This window comes from Mauremys mutica, chromosome 10 (assembly GCF_020497125.1).
Source record: "Mauremys mutica isolate MM-2020 ecotype Southern chromosome 10, ASM2049712v1, whole genome shotgun sequence".
Classification (NCBI taxonomy): domain Eukaryota; kingdom Metazoa; phylum Chordata; order Testudines; family Geoemydidae; genus Mauremys; species Mauremys mutica.
Window position 1 is genome coordinate 28194392 of NC_059081.1, and position 23918 is coordinate 28218309.

At 44.1% G+C, this 23918-nt stretch overlaps 1 protein-coding gene across 2 annotated transcripts in view; it reads left to right on the top strand.

Moving 5' to 3' along the window:
• GALNT13 (polypeptide N-acetylgalactosaminyltransferase 13) overlaps positions 1 to 23918 on the top strand; it is a 492985-nt gene that overhangs the window by 116459 nt on the left and 352608 nt on the right. The window contains exons 1-2 of one of the 2 annotated variants that reach the window (XM_045032702.1): positions 7402 to 7466; positions 8834 to 9020. The gene's annotated coding sequence lies outside the window, so the exon portion shown is untranslated. Of the gene's footprint in view, positions 1 to 7401; positions 7467 to 8833; positions 9021 to 23918 lie in introns of those variants that run through there. The other variant, XM_045032703.1, reaches the window with a different exon arrangement.

Below are 23918 nucleotides of genomic sequence, written 5' to 3' on the forward strand. Positions count from 1 at the left end.
TTCAATTCTTTAAAACTCTCTGGAGCAATCTTAAGTATGCGAAACTCAAACTGCTTAGCTTAGCTGTAATTGGCCAGCCAGATAACATGGTATTGTTTCTGTTTAGATGAGTGCACAAGCATTTGAAGCATAAATTTTTGTGTTCGCTTACTTCGAGTTCAGTTTTGTGAATTATGTGCAACGTCACATGTTGAGGCAGATCCTTAGCTGGCTTAAATTGTCAGCTGAAACTTTTGAAATGCACTTTATGTGAGCATTTATGACAAACTCAATTGCCTGAATTTTTGTGGAAAGCAAATGAAAAAAGGTGTGAGTATGGCAAAAGTAAAAATGGAAAAGTTTTAGCATGATTCAATGAACTCAAACTGTAAGCAAGAATTTGCAATTGGTAAATTAATGGATTTCATTGCCTCAGTCACACCTTACACTGCAGATGCACAGCTGAGATTCATGCAATTTATTTGTTAAGTATGAAGTATGAGGATGAAATCTGCTAGAATTAATTTAAGGATTTAACACTTCAATTTCCAATTCTATTTAGGTATTTCATGCTTGAAAATGGGACTCATAAGGCCTAATCCTCTCCTCCCCCGGTTAAATACACAAATTTCCATTATTTTTTATTGCAGTACATCACTTTTATTTCAACAGAATTATCATAGGGCTGTAACAAAGCAAAGATCACTAAATATCAAAATTTTAAAGTTTAAGCATGGAAGCATTTTATTCAATAGAAGAGCCTATCTTCTTATTTCAATAAACAAGCCAGTCATTTAGCGAAACCTAAATAACGTTCTTTTAGTAAATTCATGAAATGCGTGGTTTCCCTTGTAGCTTAGGCCTGGTCTACACTAGGACTTTCAGCACAGTGCTCAAGTACCCAAAAGCTATCATACCCTACATTTGCCAAAGTCCTTCACTTCCAGACTCACAGTAGTCCCAATCCCAGTCCCATCCCCTAACTGTCTACTTAATTAATAAACATGCTTTGCTGTTAATTACTTAGTATATAATATCTCAAAAATATTGTAAAACTAATTCTACAAGTGGCACAAAACTGAAGCCAGCACAACTTAGAGATTTCTGTATTGCTACCTGTGTGTTCAGGTTGACTAGTGTGAAAGTTTAAGGCTCACAGTGGTGTCAAATCTTGTAATTTTATTGGAAGTCTCACAATATTCAGTGTGTTTGATAAAGACCACACTCCTGGGATCAGGTCATTGTGAATCTCAGCTTCCAATTAAAAAATAAAAGTTTCTGGCTCTTTTGGTTGCGGAGAAAAGCTTGAAAATGAGAACCCTAAGGCTTCAAGAACAAGCGTTCACATAAGAACCACTCCAAATTTTGTATTTTTAAAGTTTCATAGAAAGGTAGGGCTGGAAGGGACCTCAAGAAGTCATCAAGTCCAGGCCCCTGCACTGTGGCAGGACCAAATAAACCTAGACCATCCCTGACAGGCATTTGTCCAACTTGTTTTTAAAAGATTCCAATGATGGGGACTCCATGACCTCCCTGGAAGCCGATTCCAGAGCTTAACTACCCTTCTAGTTAGAAAGTTTTTCCTAATATCTAACCTAAATCTCCCTTGCTGCAGATTAAGCCCATTACTTCTTGTCCTACCTTCAGTGGACATGGAGAACAATTGAGCCTCATCCTCTTTATAGCAGCCCTTAAGACACTGGAAGACTATTATCAGGTCCCACCCCCCACTTCATCTTTTCTCAAAACTAAACATGCCCAGTTTGTACCTTTCCTTATAGGTCAGGTTTTTAAAAACCTTTATCATTTTTATTGCTCTCCTTTGGAGTCTTTCCCATTTGTCCACCTCTTTCCTAAATTGTGGTGCCCAAAATTGGACATAGTGCTCCAGCTGGGGCCTCACCAGTGCCAAGTAAAGTGGGACAATAACCTCCCATGTCTTACATACAACACTCCTGTTAATACCCCCAAGAATTATAGTAGCCTTTTCTGCGGGCTATGAATGTTTGAGGTTGGCAATACGGGGTTCTAAGAGTATGTCTACACTTCACCTGGCAGCATGATTCCCAGCTCAAGGAAAAATAGAATGGTGCTGCAGCAGCATGAGTGGCGAGAGCAGCTAGCTGCCCTTAGTGTGTGCTTGCCAGAGATGCTAAGTACATATGCAGGGCAATTAGTTCCTCCCAGCACTCATGTTGCTGCAGCTACATTCCATATTTAATAAGGAGTCCTTGTGGCACCTTACAGACTAACAAATTTATTTGAGCATAAGCTTTCTGGGCTAAAGCCCACTTCATCAAATGCATGCAGTGGAAAATACAATAGGTATATATATATATATATAGTATTATAGTATGTGTATATATACACACACACACACATAGAGAGAGAGAACATGAAAAAATGGGGGTTGCTATACCAACTCTAATGAGACTAATCATTTAAGATGGGCTATTATCAGCAGGAGAAAAAAAAACTTTTGTAGTGATAATCAGGATAGCTCATTTCAAACAGTTGACAAGAAGGTGTGAGTAACAGTAGGGGGAAAATTATCATGGAGAAATAGTTTTTAATTTGTGTAATGTCTCATCCACTCCCAGTCTTTATTCAAGCCTAATTTAATGGTGTCCATTTTGGAAATTAATTCCAGTTCTGCAGTTTCTCTTTGGAGTCTGTTTTTGAAGTTTTTCTGTTGAAAAATTGTGACTTTTAGCTCTGTAATTGAGTGACCGGGGAGGTTGAAGTGTTCTCCGACTGGTTTTTGAATGTTATAATTCTTGATGTCAGATTTGTGTCCATTTATTCTGTTGCGTAGAGACTGTCCAGTCTGGCCAATGTACATGGCAGAGGGGCATTGCTGGCACATGATGGCATATATAACATTGTTAGGTGTGCAGGTGAATGAGCCTCTGATAGTGTGGCCCACCGTAATCAATTAGTCTCATTAGAGTTGGTATGGCAACCCCCATTTTTTCATGTTTTCTGTATATATAACCTTCCTACTGTATTTTCCATTGCATGCATCTGATGAAGTGGGCTTTAGCCCACAAAAGCTTATGCTCAAATAAAATTGTTAGACTCTAAGGTGCCACAAGGACTCATCGTTCTTTTTGCTGATACAGAGTAACACGGCTACCACTCTGAAACCTGATTCCATATTTAGTGCGCGTAGCATAGCTGGGGGGGGAAGCGGGGCAGCGGTCGCTCTCCTACTGAGCACAAGTGGCGCCTTTTCAATTTCTTGGCGCCTTTTTAATTTTTACTCACCCAGCGGCACTTCGGCGGCAGGCCCTACACTAGCTTCAGGTGTCTTTGGTGGCACTGCAGGCCCTGCCACCAAAATGCCACCGAAGACACGTGGAGCGAGTGAAGGTCCTGCCGCTGAGGTGCCACCGAATACCCAGAGCGCTGCCCCATCAGTAAAAGCGCTGCCAGATGAGTAAAAAGCGCCACAGCGTGTGGCACTTTTTTTGTGATTGCTCCCCCTGTTCCCTCCACCTGGATACGCCACTGTTTAGTGCATTAACTTAATAAAAGCTAGTGCAAGTTTGACTCCTTGAGCTGGGAATCACATCCCCAGCTTGAAGTATAGACATACTCTAAGATTCTGATCTGTGATGTGGGGGAAGAGGAGGTGCACTGTCCCAGCAGTGGCACCTGGAAGCATTATGCTTATGGAGCTCAGGAACAGGGACAGGGGCCCAGATCCTCAAAGACATTTAGGTTCCTAACTCCCATTGATGTCAATGGGAGTTAGGCACCTAGAGACTTTTGAGGCTCTGGGCCTATGCCTTTAGGCACTCAGCACCAGCAATTACTAGGGCCGTGATTCTGATCTCAGACTAGTATAAATTATGCCTTGCTCTGCTGTAGCCAATGGAGTTACACCACCGAGAGTATGGAATCAAGCCTTAAATCTGTAGAATAACATTTATTGCACACAATAATGCTGTTCTCCATGCCATCCAGGCACACAAGCTATTGTGTGCTGCTTACAGAGCTAGTGGAACCTTTTTGCTCTTAAGGAATGCAGGCAGATGCATTATGGCTCTCCCCTGCATGGGATTGTTGATGGCAGAAGGATTATCCAGAGCAATTCTCACCTAGCACACACACATGCTGCGGTAACCATAATTTGGCTTTTAATTTCTGCAAATTAACTGGAGCAAAGAGGATGGTAAAATTAACTGGACAAGTTAATTCTATTTTGCCAGGTTTTATTTTTTCCAAAAGAACTCCAGGATAGCAGTAGCCACATGCCAGTACTTCACAGGGCTGTGTGTTAAATAGTATGCTCCACAACTTACTACCACATAGAAATGTGCTTTCCCAGCCAGTTTTCATCCTGATTTGCTCCTGAGTTTTAAAAGGAAAGTGCTTTCAGCTGAAGGCTCATTGAATTTCACAGGTGTAAAAGAGGCCATAATTTTAAGACAACAGGTAGTATAACTGAATTATTATAGTGTCCTGACAATTCGTTATTACTGGTAGTGATACACAAGAAGTAGAAAATCTAGGCTGAGCAGAAAAATGGAAGTTAAAGCAAAAATGAATTTTATCTGTAAACAGCTATATTGATACCGATCCCTGAGAAGTAATAGACATGAAACCCAACAGAGCAGAAGCTGACTAACAGGATTAGGTAATTTATCTATCCAATATTTGTATTCTAATATATTTCAGAGTCATATTTGTTATGTTCAATAAGTTGCAGTTTACAAATGTCAAGTCTGCTGATAAATATATTTAAAGAAAAATCTTAGTACACATCCCATATCCCTTTACTTTATATCTTAAGATTTATTTTTGAATCAGCAAGCCAAAAATGTTTTCTTAGAATGAAACTGAAAATTAAATACCTTTTATGTCCTCTAAAACTCCTCTCTTCAGCTTTCTGTTTCTGAATAGCCGCTTAATGATTTCATGCACTTTGTCATGGGGCACATCACTTACCACCAGACTGGCACCTACTCACTCTGGGGATTAGCTCGAGGCAGGTGCCCCCCTATCCACACTCTGCACACCGTGACTCCATTTCTATATCCACCTGCAGCCCCTCTAGCAGCTTCAGGAACTGAAGCATCCTCTTTGTGGCTCAGCCCTCTGGCCATGTCACTATCCATGTCCCCCCCTTCCTGGGGCTTTGGCTTCTCAGTAGTCTTAGGCAGCCTTCCTGCTCGCTGTCTAGGTGCCACTCTCCCAATGACTGTTAGGGGAAAATGGACCTGCCTTCTTCTCTGGGTTCCAACCAAGGGACCCTCAGCTCAGCAGTCTGGGTCTTCTCTCTTTGGACTCACTGTTCTACCCCTGGGCAGCTTCCTACTACTAGTCCCCTTTCCTTCCTGGGCCTACCAGTTCCTAAAGCTGTCTCCTTCTCCCCAGGGAGTGAGTAACTGACGCCTACAATCTTCACTCACTCCTCCCTTTCTCCTGGAAGTGTCTGCCTTTTCCCAGAAGCCCTTTCTGCTTTCAGCTCTAGGCTCTATAGGCCCTGCCTATTCCTGCCCAGCTGAGGCTCCTTAATTAGCTGTCTAATTGGTTAATTGGCCCATTTGGCCTGCATTAATCCTTGCAGAATGAGTGTGGGGTAGACACTCCATCACACACTTCTGCTTTAATGTTAGTATTTTTCATTCCTGATGTATCAAGTGTTTTTAAGTTAGTGGTTTTTAAAATGTTTTATGATATGTAGTTTTAATGTTACAAGGAGGAAACAAAATAAGGTGTACCCTTTTTTGATTCTAAAATGAAGATGTGTCACATTGTCTTGACATCATCTGTTCTTTATCCTCTGTTGTCTATATAGCACATTAAAAACACATTTGGAAAGCAACATACTAATCCTTTTAAGCATTCATGTGCACAGCAAGACAACATTTTAAAAAGAGCAGATGGAATAAGAGGAAAAACAGATTCACAAACCAACTGAATTCCATTTGCGATCATGCTAGTTGGTTGAGAATATTCAAATAACCATTAAGATAAATGAGAATATGAATGAAACATAGTTCATTTTCAGAAGTCTGTGGTTCAATGAACTTAGGCCTTCATTTATTGAACTTTTGATTCTACAACTAAATAACAAGCTCTGACTCTAATGGCTAAATGGCATTTCTTTTAATATAAAAATTTATTGATAGTTGTAAATTTCTTATCCACTGTATGAAAGAAATAAAACTACCCCAATCTGTACATCTAACGTGTTCCAATCATCATAGTAAGTTATTTTCCAATAATCTTGTCTTTTTGTTGTTTTAAAATATATTCTCTACCTTGTCACAAAATCCATGTTTTTGGTCATTCATCTGTTGCCAAATTCATCTCTGGTGTAATTCCAATGTAGTCATCTAGGATTCTGAATCTTTTTTTTATTATGCTACCAACTCTGTTTAAAAATGTTGGTATGCCTAAATGTGTTAAATACTTCTGTCATGGTTTGGACCCCCCTTCTGGGGTGCCATCTGATGTGATGGGGTCCTCCTGAGCCTGCCCTTTCCACCAGCCTGAACTCCCTCACCCTGTCTTACTGCACACACACACACACAGGTAGGGATGCACCCAGCTGTAGAATCACACAGTCTGCAATCAGCTCTGTGTGGGAAGACTCAGCTCGGGGAATTGCCCGGTACTCTGGTACACACACCCTCTGGAGTGTAAACCCAAAATTATATTGTCTTACACTCAGGGGCGGCTCTAGCCGTTTCGCCGCCCCAAGCACGGCGGCACGCCGCGGGGGGCGCTCTGCCGGTCGCCGGTCCCACGGCTCCGGTGGACCTCCCGCAAACGTGCCTGCGGATGCTCCACCGAAGCCACGGGACCAGCTGACCCTCCGCAGGGATGCCTGCGGGAGGTCCACTGGAGCCGCCTGCCGCCCTCCCAGTGACCGGCAGAGCGCCCCCCGCAGCATGCCGTCCCAAGCACGCGCTTGGCATGCTGGGGCCTGGAGCCGCCCCTGCTTACACTGTATAGAGAGCTATACAGCATAAGCTCATGAAATTTGCCCCATCCCTCAATGTGGAGGAAGATATGCACAGCTTCCCCCCCCCCAGTTATGAATTGCAAAAACTGGTTATAGAATAAACAAAAACAAGTTTAACTACAAAAGGTAAATTTTAAGTGATTATAAGGGATAACAAACAGAACAAAGCAAATAAAACAAAACACGCAAACTAGGCTTTTTACATTAAAGAAATTGGCTACAAATAGTAATTTCTCATCCTAAATGTTTTATGCAGGTTGCAGAGTTTCTTGAAAGTAAACTGCACTGCTTGCAGCTTAAGTCTCCAGGTATACCCTTCAGAGGCTGCCCTTTCTTGCTGGGCTCAGACCCTACGCCTCCCTCAGTTTAGTTCTTTTGTTCCTTCAGGTGTTCTCAGCAGTCTGAATATTCTGAGCTGGGGCTCCCTCAGTTTCTCCTGTTGAAGCTGTTCCATTGTGGATAAATAATGGACTTGTTGGAGCAGGGGTACCAGGCCAGGGTCTCCCAGGTGGGTGCCCTAACTAGTGGGGTACAGTTATTCCCAAATTCATATTTCTTCTCTCTTTCTCTCTGCCACAGACTGTTCCAATGTGGATAAATACTTAGTCATTGGAATAACTCTGTAGCCCAAGTACATTTGCAGATCCCACTCCTGATTACTAGGAATAATCCCCATTCACTAGAAATAAGTGTAATACAGATGCTCAGTGCGTGTGAGGATGTCTCCTAGGGCATGTCTACACTGCATCTGGGAGTCTGGGTCCACAGACTTGTGTTAGCGGAGTTTGTTCTCATGCGCTAAGAATAGCTGTATAGACGTTGTGGCTTGGGTTCTGAAGCCTGGAGAGGGCGTGGGCTTGAGGGCGAAGCCACAACAGCAAATGTGTCTATTTTGAGAGCACTTGCACAAGCCCCACTAGCACTGTGGACCCGGGCTGTCAGGCTCGCTCTTCAGTGCAGTGTAGACATATCCCTACTGACTGCCCCCAGTGCCTGTAACAGCCTGCTACTTACTCCTTTAACTCTGGCCCTGGGGCTTCTGCTTTTAGAATCTGTTCCAAAGCCTACTGGAGTTAGTGGAATGGCTCCCATTGCCTTCTTTGGGTTTTGCATCAGCCTTTTGGAAGTAAAGGTCCTAACTTTTATCCTCCTTGAATACTGTGGTGTCTGGTATTTATTTGGTGCAAAAGCACACAGTAGTAAGCCACATCTTCAACTGGCAAGGTGAGATCTCATGGCTAGACAGTAACATAGAGAGACTTCCTAACACTAAACAAAGGAGCTTTGCAAAGATTTAAGCATCTTTCTGTGCTGTTTGTATAGTGCCCATCTCAATGGGATCCTGGGCCGTGACTAGGGTCCCTACGTGCTATAATGCCAATAATAATCTCTAGAAGAAATAACCTCTAAATAAAGTGAAAAAGACTAGCTCTCCACAGTACTCATTTTCTGCTTCCTATATTTGTTTGTTTAGAACCTATTTTATTAGGAAAATCTGATAAAAGCGGTGCAATGTCATGTGTATTCCAAGTCAAGAGAATGTTACAAAATCTACAAAGATTATCAAACATACAAGACACCAGAAATGGAGTTATACATAGAATTTGAGCATATGAGTTGCAAACATTCTTAACCTGATGGAATTCTTCATATCAAAAACAAGAGAAACTTTAATGGTTATTATTTAAACAATACACATTTTAAACTGTATTTCTTTTAGTGATTATACCAGCAAAACAATTGGCTTGCTTCTAGCAGAGATGAGTGAGCTGGTTTGAATAAAATAAGACCCGTTTCTTTCCCCAAACTTAGCAGACTAATTTCTGAAATTTGATATAGTTCTTTTTAAACACAACTTCTTTCACATCTTCACAGGGGTTTCCATATCCTGGTGATCGACTGAACCAGAATTGGGATAGAGACCAAAAGAAATGCTGTCATCCTGGGATTTCCACCTCAACCTAAGGCAGGAAGCACCAGAAATCGCAGGCGACTGCCACTTGCCAAAAGGTCTTCAGCCCAAATTTACAGGCTCAAGAAATTCGGACAAAGCTTGAATAAGGTAATCTGGAAATGCAGGCTGAGGAACTCACATGGGCATGTCTAATATGCACCTGGGAGCAAGCTCCCAGCCTCAGTCCACATATTCAGGCTAGTGCTCTAAAAAAATAGCTGTGTGGACAGTGCTTTGACATTGCAGCTTGGGCTGGAAGTCAAGTTTTCAAGCCCTCCTCCCCAGGCTTCAGAGCCTGAGCTCTACCAGAGCTGCAATGTCTACACAGCTATTTTTAGAATGCTATGCAACCAGGCTGGGCGGCTTGCTTCCAGATGCAGTGTAGACAAACCCATTGTGACCCATGAACCAGGTGCGGTCCAAGTATTTCAGAAATGGGGAAGGGAGGGAAATATAAAACAGGGAAAATATGTGGTCTTTGAGAGACATATGTTTCTCACTCTGTAACAGTACTGATTAAAGGGAACTCGTACCAGACCAGGTAGGGGAGGCACTTTCCCTGTTATTTGTCTGGTGGGCGTGTCTAGTTTGCCCCACTGTGCTAGGCACTGTACAGACACATTTTGAACAATACTAGGTAAGGAGGAGGGGAAAGATCTCCCTCTGCTTTTCATGGAGGAGGGGGAGCTGCACACTTTCCTTCCTTTGACTTTAGCCCCTGTGTAACAGCAACAATCCCAAACAAACCTACAGGAAGTGTCTCTGCAGACAGAACAGAGGGTCCACTTGAAAGTGAAGGACATAGTGTCAAAAGAGGTTGGGTGCTCTTATAACTCTGCATTCATTGCTACACAAAATATAAAAATATGAAGAGAAGTGATCTGGGAAATCTTAGCCCAGAAGTATGTGTCTAACTCCTTGCATTTTTAATTTACATTATAAAAAGGCCATGAATGACATTAAGGGCAGGCCAAGAGAGTTTATGCTGGGCTAAGACCAAGAAGCAAACCTTTCTTTTAAAGAAGCCTTTATTAAAAAGCAAGTGTGATGGAAACTTTTGTAAAAGGGGTCAGACTGCTACAGCTCTGCCTGCACTGCAGCTGCCATCAGTTTTAGTTCTGGTTCAGCTGAATCAGTGGAAATTATGGGGGGAACTTCTCGTGTGTATACAAAGTCTGATGATTGGAGAATGGTGAAATGATATGACAAGATCAAGACCTGAGCAACTGGGAAAGAGAGGGCTTTTCAGTTAGACACACACAGTTTAAGGCAGTCTGTTTTTGCTAACACTTGGTGTAAATGACTAATTGTGATGGGATGTACCTACACTGCACTGGTTCAGCAGGGGTTAACCACGCCTATGGGCTGAGGAGGCCACACCCCCTTGTCCCTACTGGGCATGCGCCAGCTGGAAGAGAGAAGAAAAGAGAGAAACTCAGCTCAGTCTGGGCTGGCCACCACAGGGAGCAGATGTGTACTGTAGACTCCTGTAAAGCTAAGAGGCAGAAGCCAGTTGGGGCAAGGCTCCAACTGAAGGAGGAGAGACAGCGGAAGCCTTGAGACTACTAGGCTTGGAAGGAAAGGTAAGAAGGAGCCCGGAGGAACTAGACATTGATCTGGTTATGGAAGTGGGGATAGACTCAGTGTATTTTAAAAGGACCCCTGCTGAGCCCATGGTGGATACACCTGCCACAGACAGGCTGGGACCTGGTGGAGTAGGTCCCCCTACCCTGGCTGACACCCATCCCTTACTGGTGGCCCACTCCCCTCTGGCCAATAGGATGCCCTCTCCTGCCTAGGAGGGTGGCCCCATTGATCCTGGGGCCACCCAGCCCTGCCTAGGAGGGTGGGTGTGGTGACATAGGAAATTAGGCCACTTAGGCTGCCAAATCCCTACTTTAATTCTCCCACAACCCAGCACCCCCCTGATGGGAGTACGTATCCTGTAATACTAATTAATATTTTGATGAAATTAAGCTTTTGTTAAAGATTTAACATCATCACACTTTCCTAGCTTACAGCATGTGTATTAAAGTGTGATGGTGTTAAATCTTTAACACAAGCTGTGAAGATCAAGCATAATCATATCCTGAGTCTTGATATTTCTCAAGTTTTAAAAAAGTAAGAAATAAACAAACCTTTCATGACTTCTTGATTACATCATAAAGGAGCAAGACCATTTATTTAAAAAATCCTTTCATGATCACATTTAGAGAGGAAGACCTTACTTTCTAAGGCCTGTCACAATCTCTCAAATGCGAACATTCCTTGGCATGACTGGGTACTGCAGGCAGTGGATTTTGGGTTATGCAACAATAATTAAACCATTACAAAATCTAAGACAGACACTCCTGAGCCGCTTCTATGGTCCCAGGAGGCTGAACAAGCTTTCATGGATATTAAACAAGCCCTTTCTAGTGCCCCAGCACTTGGACTTCCTGATAACACTAAATCGTTTGGTTTTTTTTCTGCCATGAGCGCAACAGGTTTGCCTTAGCTGTGTTAACACAAAAATGCAGTGATAAACACCGCCCCTCCCCCCTTTTGCTCTACCGACTGAGCTAGCCAGGCCTCCTGCATGGCAGGCGAGAATTCTACCACTGAACCACCAATGCTCTCAATTAACAGATGAACCCCAGATTCCTTTACGTCCGGATTTATGTGAGGCAGCAATCTCCTCAGCACTGATATGCAGCTGCAACCTGTCCCATATCTGAGGCGGCAATCTCCTCAGCACTGCTTTGCATCTGACCTTGTTGCAAAATCAATATGTTCGCATGGTGTGAGCCCAAGAGGGACAGACAGGCCCGAGGGCAGTCCTCCTCTGAACCCCACTAGAGATTTCAAAAGGTCTCTTACTCCTTGTCTGGCACCTTGGGGTTCAAAGGGAACAGTACATAGTGATTGCGGCTCTCTCAGCCGAGTGTTGCCATCTGAGTCACGGCACCAAATTGTGGAAGAAAACAAGTCCTCACTCTGTTTGTTAGCAACGAGTCAGACAGTTTATTACGAGCAATTGCAAGGGAAGACTGCTGTCAGACAGGGGGTCCCCCTGACCTTAGGCAGATCTTCCCCCTACAAGCAGTACAAGACGAGTATTTATAGGTTCCCGTTACATACATCAACGGCTAATGGTTATCCTTTGTTTATACAAACTCCCTCCAGACACTACCTTATCTCAAAGTTTCTGCTTAAGTCAGCATTTCATTCTCATCAACTAAAGCAAGGCGAAAACAGTATCTCTTACAATTCTCGTGTTGTTAGGGTCAAAGTTACCTTTTGCTCAAAGGTAAGCAAAGACATTTACCCCTAGATCCTCCTCCTTCTCTTATTTTCTGCTTCCACACTTTGAATATTAGATTAATGAATCTGCTACCACAGGAAATCTTCTCCCCATGCAGGTATTTATAAACTGATAAAGTCACCTTCTATCGTTATCTTGAATAAACTAAATTGCACTTCTTTAGTCACTCACTGTAATATGGGTTTTCCAGACCTTAAATCATTTTTGTAGCTTTTTTCTGAACCCTTTCCAATTTGCCAGTATCATTCTTAAGGTAGAGACACCAGAACTGGACACAGTATTCCAGTAATGGTCTTACTAATGCTGTATACAGTAGTAATACTGCTTTTTTTATTTCCCTGTTTAAACATCCAAGGATCGAATTAGCTTTCTTAGCCACTGCACCATCCTGGGAACTCATGCTGAGTTGTTTATCCACCATGATTCCTAAATCCCTTTTATAGTCACTGCTTTTCAAAATAGTCTTCATCCTGTAAGTGTGACCTATAATCTCTGCTCCTAAAAATATGACTTTGTATTTGTCTGTATTAATAGGCATGTTCAAATGAGCCTATATTACCAAATGATCCAGATTGATTTATCTTGGCTATTTATATAGCCCCATTATTGTAGCATATGAGTGACTTACAATCTTTAATATATTTATCCTCACAACATCCCCCTGAAGTAAACAAGTACTGTTTTCCCCATCTGTAATATCTCTCCCTCTCATTTATTGATATACGCGAGAGAGACCTCAGAATAGTCGAGTGGTTAGGACACTCACCTGAGATGTGGGAGACCCAGATTCTAGTCTCTTATTTGGAGCAGGAATTTGAGCCTGCATCTCCCACATCACAGGTGAGTGATCTAGCTAGCGCATAGACTCAACCTCTTATGCTGGAACTGTTTTGCTTTGTATAAATTTAAGTAATCATTGGGCCAGAGAGAGAGACTGACTCAGGCAGAGCAAAGACTGGAAGCTGGGGGTCTCGCATCCCAGTGAGAGCTCTAACCACTGGGCCATTCTGGAGCTCTTTCTGCCTTTTTTGCAAAAGAATTTCCAAAGATCACGTTTTCATCCTGATGTGGCAAGAAAACAAATCCTGAATTCTTGAAATGTTTTGCAAAATGGAACGCATGATTTATGGGCATTAATTCTACTACCATCCTTAAGACTTTACTGATTGCATCCCTTATGAGACTTTCCATGATTTTAACCTGGGATTAATGTCAAGCTAACTGGCCTATGGTTACCTGTGTCATCAATTAGTGCATTTTACAGACCAGATTGCACAGAAATGAAGTGACTCACTTAGGGTAGGTCTATACTTACCCGCCGGGTCGACGCGTAGAGTTCGACTTCTCGGAGTTTGAACTATCGCGTCTAATCTAGACGCGATAGTTCGAACTCCGAACGCGCTCCCGTCGACTCCGGAACTCCACCACCGCGAACGGCGGTGGCGGAGTCGACGGGGGAGCCGCGGACTTCGATCCCGCGGCGTCTGGACAGGTGAGTAACTCGAACTAAAGTAGTTCGACTTCAGCTACGCTATTCGCGTAGCTGAAGTTGCGTACCTTAGTTCGACCCCCCCCTAGTGTAGACCAGGCCTTAGTCACTCCCAGCTGGGATTAGAACACAGCTTTCCCTACTCCTCCATCCCTTGTTCTACCCACTGGGACCTGGAGTCTTTACTTGAGGGAGCTGTTTATTCAAAACATTTGTCTTTAACTTGTGTATTGATCTTTATAAAATATGACTAATATGCAGCTAAGATTTAAACCTGTGTTTTTTGCATCTTGACTGCTTCCAGAATGGGAATAGCATTGATGTCAAATTGATGTAACTGAAGTCCAGTATTTTTATTAGTATCTTATGAAAAATGATTGAGGAAAACGTCTTTTAAAAAAAGCATTAATTAATTTAATTACTCTAAAAATAACTAATGCTGTCTATTCAACCTGAGAGCAATTCCTTTGAGCCATTAGGGTTCTTGAAGCAAATGATATGGATTAATCTTTCCCATATGAGTGAAATTACAGCCTCTAACCTTGCTAAAGTATAGAACAAGTTAGATTGAATACCAAGTTGGTCTGAATCCCAAGATGGTTTTTGCAAAGATGTGGATGAAGAACTTTCACCAGTATTTCCCCAGCTCAAAGTTCAGTGATACTCAAGCAATATGTACTCCTAGGGGAATTCTTCAGGAGTGCATGCTGGCAGAGAACGCCCTCAGCCCTCGCAGATTTCCTTTGTTTCCCTGCAGAAAATGGCAGGGAAGTCACGCAGGAGGGAAGGGCGGGGAGTGACCATGGGCACAGTTTTTGGGGAGGGATTGCCGCTGCCTCTCCTCAGGGCTGGTGCAAGGATGTTTCGCGCCCTAGGCGAAACTTCCACCTTGCGCCGCCCTCCCCCCTGAGGCACCCCGCCACGGCAGCTCCCCCCCCTCCGCCCTGAGGCACCCCGCCACGGCAGCTCCCCCCCTCCACCCTGAGGTGCCTCCCTTGTGGCAGCTCCCCACCCTCCGCCTTGAGGCACCCCCCCCGCTCCAGCTCACCCCTGCTCCGCACACGAGCACCCTGAGCATGCCATCACTGCTTCACTTCTCCCGCCTCCCAGGCTTGCGGCACCTAAGCTGATTGGCGCCGCAAGCCTGGGAGGTGGGAGAAGTGAAGCGGCCATGGCATGCTCGGGGAGGAGGCAGGGCAGGGGTGAGCTGGGGCAGGGAGTTCCCCTGCGTGCTGCCCCCCCTTACTTGCTGCAGGCAGCCCTCCCCACGCTCCCCTGCCCCAGCTCCCTCTGCCTAAATGCCGGCGGTGACCGGGGAGGCCAAAGATCCGGCCACCGCAGTCGCTGCTGAAGAAAATGGCGCCCCCAAAATCCCAGTGCCCTAGGCGACCGCGTAGGTCGCCTAAATGGTTGCACCGGCCCTGCCTCCACCTCCCGCCCCCCCCCCCCCGCACCATTCTGCAAGCACAGAGCTGCCCAGCTGCAGGAGGCTGTATCTCAGCTCTGCTGACTCTGCAGCTGAACACCACATCCTGGGTCTTAGTGCCAGTCGTGCTCCCCTTCTGTGTGCTGGGAGCTTGTTTTCTGTGCAACAGTGAGTGCCCATGGTGGGGCTGGGTGGGAGGGAAGGGGAGAGGGGAATGGAGAAGAAAAGGGAAAGCAGGAGCCCAGCATGTGGCATCCCCTCAGCAGCAGCTGGGGCTCCCCTGTTAAGCAGACCTATTGAACCCTCACCCTGACAAGCCCTACTCCTCTGTGCTTGGACCCCTCTGAGCCTTGCACGCCTGGACCCCCACCCTATCTAGCCCCACTCCCCCAGCACCCAACCCCCACACTGAGCCCCCCCACACACCCAGACCCCCTGCCAAGCCCCAACTCCCCACACCCAGGCCCCCCATCCTGAGCCCCAACCACCTTCACCGAGATCCCCTGCAGAGTCCCATTGCCCCTGCACCTGGACCCCCGCTCCCAACCAGCCTTGTGTATCCAGATCTCCCACTGAGCCGCCCGCACCCAAATTGTGCTTCACAGAAACCTCTCACCTACACCTGGATCCACCCACACTAAGCCCCTCCACACTTGGATCCTGCTGGGCTGAGCCTGCCTACCCGCATCTGGCACAGAGAGGCAGGGCTCTGGGGTGTTTCTGGTGCAGGCCCAGCCCTTGCACTGGGTCAGGTGCAGCCTCTCTGCCGAGTCCCTATACAGGGGAGGTGGGGGCTTCAGGGTCATCTCCTACATCAGTGCAGCCAGTGACCTGTGCTCCTCAGTGCCATGCTGGAGCCACATTTATTTATTGACAAATAAAATTTGTAGAATTTTGCAGAATTTTAAAATATTGTGTGCTTAATTTTTAATATTTTGGCACCAAATTTTAAATTGTTTGGTGCAGAATTCCCCCAGGAGTAACTATGTACACTTGGCACTTTCAGACTGAATGAGTCAGTGTATGGATGGTAGTATCATGTCAAGTGAACAACAGCATGTCCCTACTGAAATAGCAAACAAGTTTTGGATTGTTTACTCCAGTTGTCAGACTACAATATTCTCATAATGGAGACAGAGGTCAGTAGTTCAGAGTCTGGTGGGGGGGAACTCATCAATTACATATTATACGTGGTGGTGGCGGCACTGATTCAATTCCAAAAGCTGTTGCAGGGAGAGAGAGAGAGAGTCTGGTACATTTGTTCTAGAATTTCAGAGTCCATTCCACCTGCCTAAAGTGGGATTGGGGAGAATTTGCCAGTGTTAATAGGCAACTATTGGGAAGGGGAAATACCACCCTCCCCCCGATCACCACACACTTGGGGATTTGTTCACATCTTGTTAAACTGACAACCTGTATGACATTTTGTGAGTAAAACTATGAGGGAAATTCTTCACTGAATTCTAAAATGAGGAAGTGTGCATCAAAGTGGAATCATAACACTGGACAATGGATATACTGCATTTCCTGGGAAATAGAGAAGAAATCATGTTGCAATTTCCATACTAGTATTTCACTTTGTTAAACATTTTCTCATTCTATGTCAGTGAAGGAACCTTCTGAAATGATCTGTTCAACTCTGATCTCTCTGGAGTGGGGGTGGTGCCTGTCTCTGAGCAAGAGCCTGCGGGGGGGCGGGTGTCTGTGAAAAAATTTAAATCAAAATGCGGGTCCTCAAGTTGCTACAATTTGAGAACCGCTGCTTTAGAGGGTAAAAAAAGCCAACAAAAGGACAAAGAAAATAGATTTTTGTGTAGTTGGCTCTAGGTCTACTGGTTATAGAGAAGTTTAATGGTACCAGTGCACTGGTCTGAGCCCCTGCAGGTGTGCAGCTTAATGGAGTATTAATGGGTAGCCATTGAACATGACTAGGGAATACAATGGAGTGGAAGCAGTTGCCATGGACAAAAGAAGTGTGCATTTTGAGTTCATGCAACTCAAAATAAAATATGCTGTAGTTTACCTATCTGCATTGCAGCATTTGTTATAGCTCCTGTAACTCAAATGTCTCCCTCCTCCCAGGTTTTTCATTCTAATATCACAGCTTCATTTACTCTCATTTCTGAAACTCACGCCTCTACCTCTGTTTTCTTATCTGAAACCAATGAAATAGTTTGATTTTCCCCTCTCCCACAACATTGTGGCAAAAACAAGACAATTACCAGAAGGTTTCTGTGTCACTCACCTAGATCTATAGTGACTGACATCAGCCACCCTATGAAACAGTAACAAGGGCATCAGAATTTCATGTAAGGAAATGCAATGTTTGTCTTTTTGCTGCTGATAGAATGCCAACACCCTTAGGAGTGCTTGTCATCTTGTATTACATCTACACCAGACCTGCAGGATTTGTGCTGTTCTTCAGTGAGCAATGAATGTTTGTAAACAATTTTATTTATTAATGACATATGAAAATAAACGTGTTTTATATGGGCAAAGGGGATATTTTCCATATGCCTAATATCTATAGCTGCATTAACATTTACACTCTCCTAAACCCAGTCTCTATTCTGTGTGTGTATGTGATATATATAAAATACACGCCATTCGTCTGAACGAAAAAATGGGAGCTGTTGAATTTATTTGCAGGAGGGGTTCAGATGGAGAGATTTTTATTCATGAACAGAGACAGACACACATGAGGATGTAACCTAAATTCTAATAATGAGGGTAATTGTACTCTGACAAATGGAGCTGGAGCCAGAGAATGAACAATCTTTCAGTCAATTCATCTATTTAACATTTTGATTTTTTTAGTAGATTTTTTTTTAAAAAGAATCTGACCTTTCTTAACACACTTACCATTTGCTTTAATTTTTCATGTAAACAAGATGAAGTTACAGCAGCTTAAGACCTTGCAGTTTACATTGAGCTCCAAGGCTTAATTAGATCATGTTTAACATTCTCTTGTCTTGAGTAAGTGTTCTTTGTTTGGCACTCATCACTAGTAAAAACCAACCTGCATTTTCTGTTTTTCTAACAGTTTCTATTTCCAGTATAACATTGACCTTGGGATCGAAATTGTCCTTCAAAATGAGAATAGTTTTGAATTACAAGGGCTCAAAGATAAGAGATTTCTAGTTGTTTTTGTACATTCCTATAATAAAAAGTGGATTCATATTTTAAAATGAAATTCAGGAAGAAACCTTATTCTTTCAACTGAGACATACCAGAGTCTAGTACAGCATCTTAACTGTTCATTTAATTACTTTTCAGCTTGCTGTCATAACATTAATGCAACTTTAATATTCAGTACAAAGGGTAAAAGAATGGAGACAACTATCCCATGACTCCAGAAGTCAAACCATTTAAAAGAATATAACAGTAACTAAATACAAATAAACCTATAATTCTCATACGTAATAGCATATATAGCAAAAATATAGAGTAAAATTAAGAAGATGTAGTAGCGTGGGGTGGGGTCACTAAAATGTTTAGCACTAAAGTACAGAAACATTTCCAGCTCTATTGAAAGACAGGCAGGCAGCATATACTGTTACAGAATGAAGTCTTTTGAATTTCTATTTTAATGACACAGACCTTGGAATTGAATTATAAATTAGAAGTTTGTTATTCACTAGTCTGATAATATGGAGAAAATTATCCAGTACTGTCTCAAATTGTCAGCAATGAGTTAAAGGTAGCACAGCTCTCTAAAAGTGAGTGGCAATTCTGTCTCTTTGGCTATGTGATGGGGCAGAGTGGCCCTGCACTGGTACAGCAGGGGTTAACCCTTGCTTCCTAACAGAGGAAGCCACGCCCTGGAAGCTCTGCTGGGCATGCTCCAACTGGAGAATAGATATAAAAGCCTGCAGATCAGCTCAGTCTGGGTTGATCACTGGAGGAGAAGGATGCATGCTGCTGCCTGCTTCTGAGGAGGGAGAGCCGGCGCGTAAGGATCCAGGAGCTAGCCAAGCTAAGGCACTACTTGGTCCCCCAACAGGGGATGTCACAGGAGCGAAACAGACTGGAGGACCCCCTGCCCCAGATGAACTGGTATTTACAGTAGGAAGTGACCCAGGGGATCTTTAGAGACAAACAGTGTTAGAGCTGTGGGGAAGCATGGTGTGTTGTGGGCGGATCCCTGCCAATCGAGGAGCAAGGAGAGCTTGCCACTACCAGGGCCCTGGGTTGGGGGCTCGGTGGAGAGGGTGGGCCTGAGTGCCTCTACCCACTCACCTCTGAACCGTGAGGGAGCTTATATGGACTCTGGCCGCTAGGCTGTGCTACCCTGCTTGTAAGGGAGGTGCTAGGTCACGCTACTGCGCCAGATGGGTGATAGTAGAGAGGAAGACCAAGAGGCTGTCATTGACCGCCCGCAGGGAGGCGAACGTAAGGACTTGAGAGTGGTGAGGTGCCAGCACCCCATCCTGCCCCTGCCACAAAGGGGTGCCGGGGTGCCCAGTCTGCCACAGGCTAGTTCAAGCCAAGGGTTCTCTGCAGCAGAAACTGTCAGTTGTGTGTGTGGCATGAAGCCTGAGACCAATAATGAATTGAGAGCTGTGTGTGAAGCTATCCATTTTTGCCTCATAAGCTGCTGATGTGCAAGAACTGAGATTTTCATGATTTTTTTGCAAGATTTCTGTACTTGATCAAGGGGGAAAACTTGCATTTTCTGAAACTGGACTTTCATGGCCAAAAAGATAAAATCCTACCCTGGTCCAAATTCTGAAACTTCTATGTGGAAAAACTGGCAGCTTTTCACAGGAAAATGGCATTTTCCACCTTCAAATGTGTTGGGTGTTTACTTTTCTGTAAAACAACAAAACAGGAATGGTAACCAACTTAAAAACCCTGAGATGAACCAAAACATATTTCACTTCACAAAATCAACATCCCCTAGTGCCCCTACCCCCATTTCAGGCAAGATGTGGCAGAGAATTTATTATTTTATTAGATATTTATTTCTCTCTCTAGTAGGGAGAACAAATACCTGAAGAGACTTTATCAGAGGACAAACATGAGGGCGTTTCAAAATAGTGATAATGCTTTAGTTACACTAGTTAAACACCTAGAGAACTTTTTTAAATGGTATTTCTTTTGTTCTATATTTTGTGCACCTGAGGACTTGATGTATAAACTGTAGAGGATATAGTTCTGCAAACTTGTCTGTCCCTGGCAGTTTACTTGTCCTTCACTGCTCAGAAATAGAACACACATTCATAAAGGATGACAATTGTATTAAATTATAAGAATTAAATTATGTAAGCATCCCATATGGGTCTTGATTAAAATGCACAGCCAGGAAATTCAGAATTAAGAATGGAGCTCCATTTTTGACCATTTCTGTTGTTCCTATGACAGATTCCACACACACAATGACTGCATTCCTGCAAAGCTCCGGCTGGGACAGGGCACTGCCTTTATGCCATGTACCTAGCTCCCCAGAATCTGTGGAGTTTATATTTCATAGGTTTTCCATAAACAAAAACAGAAAAGCAGGTTTTCCAGGGTGGATCAAGGAATTTCATCATTCATGAGGAATGCTTTCTTAACTTGTACTAAGCTGTGTGTGTGTAAGAGGAGGTCCTTTAAAATTATTCTTTTAACCACAGGTTATGGCATTACTGCTAGGAAGACACAAGCCCATTTTAAATATAGGGAATACCTGTCTTCTGACAAAGTAGTAACACATTGCAGTGCTGTAGTCACATGTTCAAGACAGTGCTTAGTCTCATACTTCTGGGACCGGGAGCATCACAGATGCTGCACATTCATCAGTCTCTGTTAGGCAGGAGCACTTCTCATAACTTTCAAGGGGGAGTCCTCTGGCCAATGATCTGAAATTCATTGGTGCTGCCAGTGGCTAGAGAGTAATTACTTCTAATAGCCATCGGCATGACTCCCTGAGGGTTTGGTGGTTTTAGGCTGGTACTTGAGGCATAATGGCGTAGGAGGGGAAAAATGACTTCAGAAGAGATTTCAGACCCTTATGTTTTCTTGCTTGATTAGTGAAAACTTGCATCTATAGCTGAGAGGGGCAAAACCAAAACTCAACAGACACACTAGCCTTCAGAGAGTAATCACATTAAAGCAGATCTTATATCAGAGATGGTGACTTATTCATAATGTCTTTTTTTTGTGGAAAAGCCCATTACCAAAATATTTATTTTGCTTTATTTAGATCAATAAATGGAAAATGTTATTTCAGTGATGTATAACGTATGTTTACATTTATAAATTGTACTTCTAAATACAACTTTAAGTGCCTCGCTTTGCTTGTTTTCCTAAAGTTAAAAAACAAACTTGGCAACACTAGACTGTCCATAAAACCTTTATTATAAGTTAATTTGTTTCCAGTTTAGTAGAATTTAATACTAATAAACCATTGCTTTATTGCTTCAGTTAATTCTAAATATTTGTCTATTTTTAATACAGCCCAATAAAGATCTACTATTTTGAAGGATAGTTATTCTGAGCACTAATGAACTAGAATTGCAGTAAGCAGTTGTCAGATTTAAAAAAAAAAAAGGTCTAGATGGCAGGGACACATCCCAACAGGAAGAGTCTAATCAATTGAGATGAGCTATCATCAGCAGGAGGGGAGGGAAGAAAAAACAAAACTTATACTGGTGGTCAGATTCTCCATTGTATTATAGCTCCTTTATAGTGCTCTAGTGGCATAAAAACTGGATTCAGCCACTAGGGGAAATCCCCTGGTATAGGGGAGCGTTGCCACATGGCATAGAACTGGCATAATGGCTCTCTGCCATGCCTCCTTGTAGTCCTCTTGTAGAAGGGGCCCCGTCAGGGGAAGAGATGTGGCAGAAGTGCTACTGCACTTCAGCTATCCAGGCACTCAGAATCATCCTTTCTGGGTTATAGGCAACCAGGTGTAAATTAAAGTAGCCCTGAGACTGGTTTAAATTTCCTCTGGGGCCAGCCTGAAACTTTGCTTCCTCCTCTTTTTGTTGTGCAGAGATTATCTAAACCAGAATGAGAATCGGGGTTCAGGCCTGAATTTGTGCCATAGGTATTAAAGAGCTTCAAACCTATGGTAGTGAAAGGAGCTGAAGGGACCTTGGACCAAGAATGGAAGGAGTTGTTGAACAGGAAATGCTAGATGGTGGTAGTGGAAGAATCAAAGAGAACATGAGACAGAGGCCTTGTCTACACTACAGGACTATTTCGAATCTACTTAATTCGAATTTGTGGATTCGACCTTATGAAGTCGAATTTGTGTATCCATACTAAATACACTAATTCGAACTTCTGAGTCCACATTAACGGGGCCGGCGTCGACTTTCGAAGCGGTGCACTGTGGGAAGCTATCCCACAGTTCCCGCAGTCCCCGCTGCCCATTGGAATGCTGGGTAGAGCCCCCAATGCCTGCTGGGGGAAAAAAATGTGTCGAGGGTGGTTTTGGGTAACTGTCGTCATTGAACCGTCAATCACGCCCTCACTCCCTCCCTCCCTGAAAGCGCCTGCGGGCAATCTGTTCGTGCACTTTTCTGGTCAGTGACAGCGTGGACGCCACAGCACTGCAAGCATGTAGCCCGCTGCGATCCTCGCCGTTTTCTCCTCCTCGCACTTTATCGTCCACCTCTTCCACATTCAGCTGCTGAGAAATTGGGCTACTTTTCAATGGTTCTGCAAGCACTGGGGGACCATAGGGGACGTTTTACCAACATGAACGTCGGATGGCCGGGCAAGGTTCCTGATGCGTGTGTTCTCAGGAACTGTGGGCTGCTCAGACGCCTGCTGGAAGTAGTTTCTTCCCGTACCACGAAATAACTGTTGTGGATGTGCATTTGCCTATAGTGATCCTCGGTGACCCAGCCTGCCCGCTAATGCACTTGCTCATGAAGCCCTATACAGGCGCCTGGGACAGCGACAAGGAACTCTTTAAATACCAGCGAGCAGCGTGACCTGTGACTGTTCAGTTTCTTTACAGAGAAGCTGAACCTGCCCCTGTTTCTTTACCCAGTTACTGTTGACTCTCCTCTTCGGTTAAATACCCCGTTCTCCCCGTTTCCTCCACTTCCAAGACACGTGTAAAAATAAAATACATGTCACACTGTTACTGAGGAGAGGTTTCTTTATTCATGACTTTTCGTTAAAGGGTCGAAATTGGAACGCAGAAAAACGGTGGGTAGGGTGTGCGCTGATGTAAAGACCGCCTCTAAACTCAAGGAATGACAGGCTCCTGCTCCTACAGCGGTCCGCATTGCCGGACTGCTTGTTTCAACGGAGCTTGCCATCCCTCCTTTTTGGGATTCTGTGTGCGGGGGGCTATGTGGCCTTGTGGCGGAGGAGGACGGATACAGATTCCTCTGCTGCGTGACTCAGCGGTCCAGGACAAGGACCGCTGTATAAGATCTGTAACCGCCCTTCCCCGCTAAAAAGTCACATCCCCACCGCCCACACAGAACCTGGAAACCACCTCCCATACCGACCACGGTGCCTGCTGACTGCACTGTGTGTGTTACCCGCTGCTGATCCGGCCCCCGTGTCTGTACCCTGGGAAAGGTGCCTGTCCTATGCAATTAGCAACGCACTTCCCCACGCACCCCATTCAAACACAGTCTTCAGTGAAAAAACATGACGGAAACAGTACTTAACAGCAAAGTATTTTTATTACTTAAGTACACAGTTATGGGATGGGACTGGGATTGGGACTTGTTTGAGTCCGGAAGGGAAGGAATTATGCAAACGTAGGGTATGAGAGCTTTTGGTTACTTGAGCACTCTGCTGGGGTGCAGTGACAGTATTCACGGCCCAGGGCGG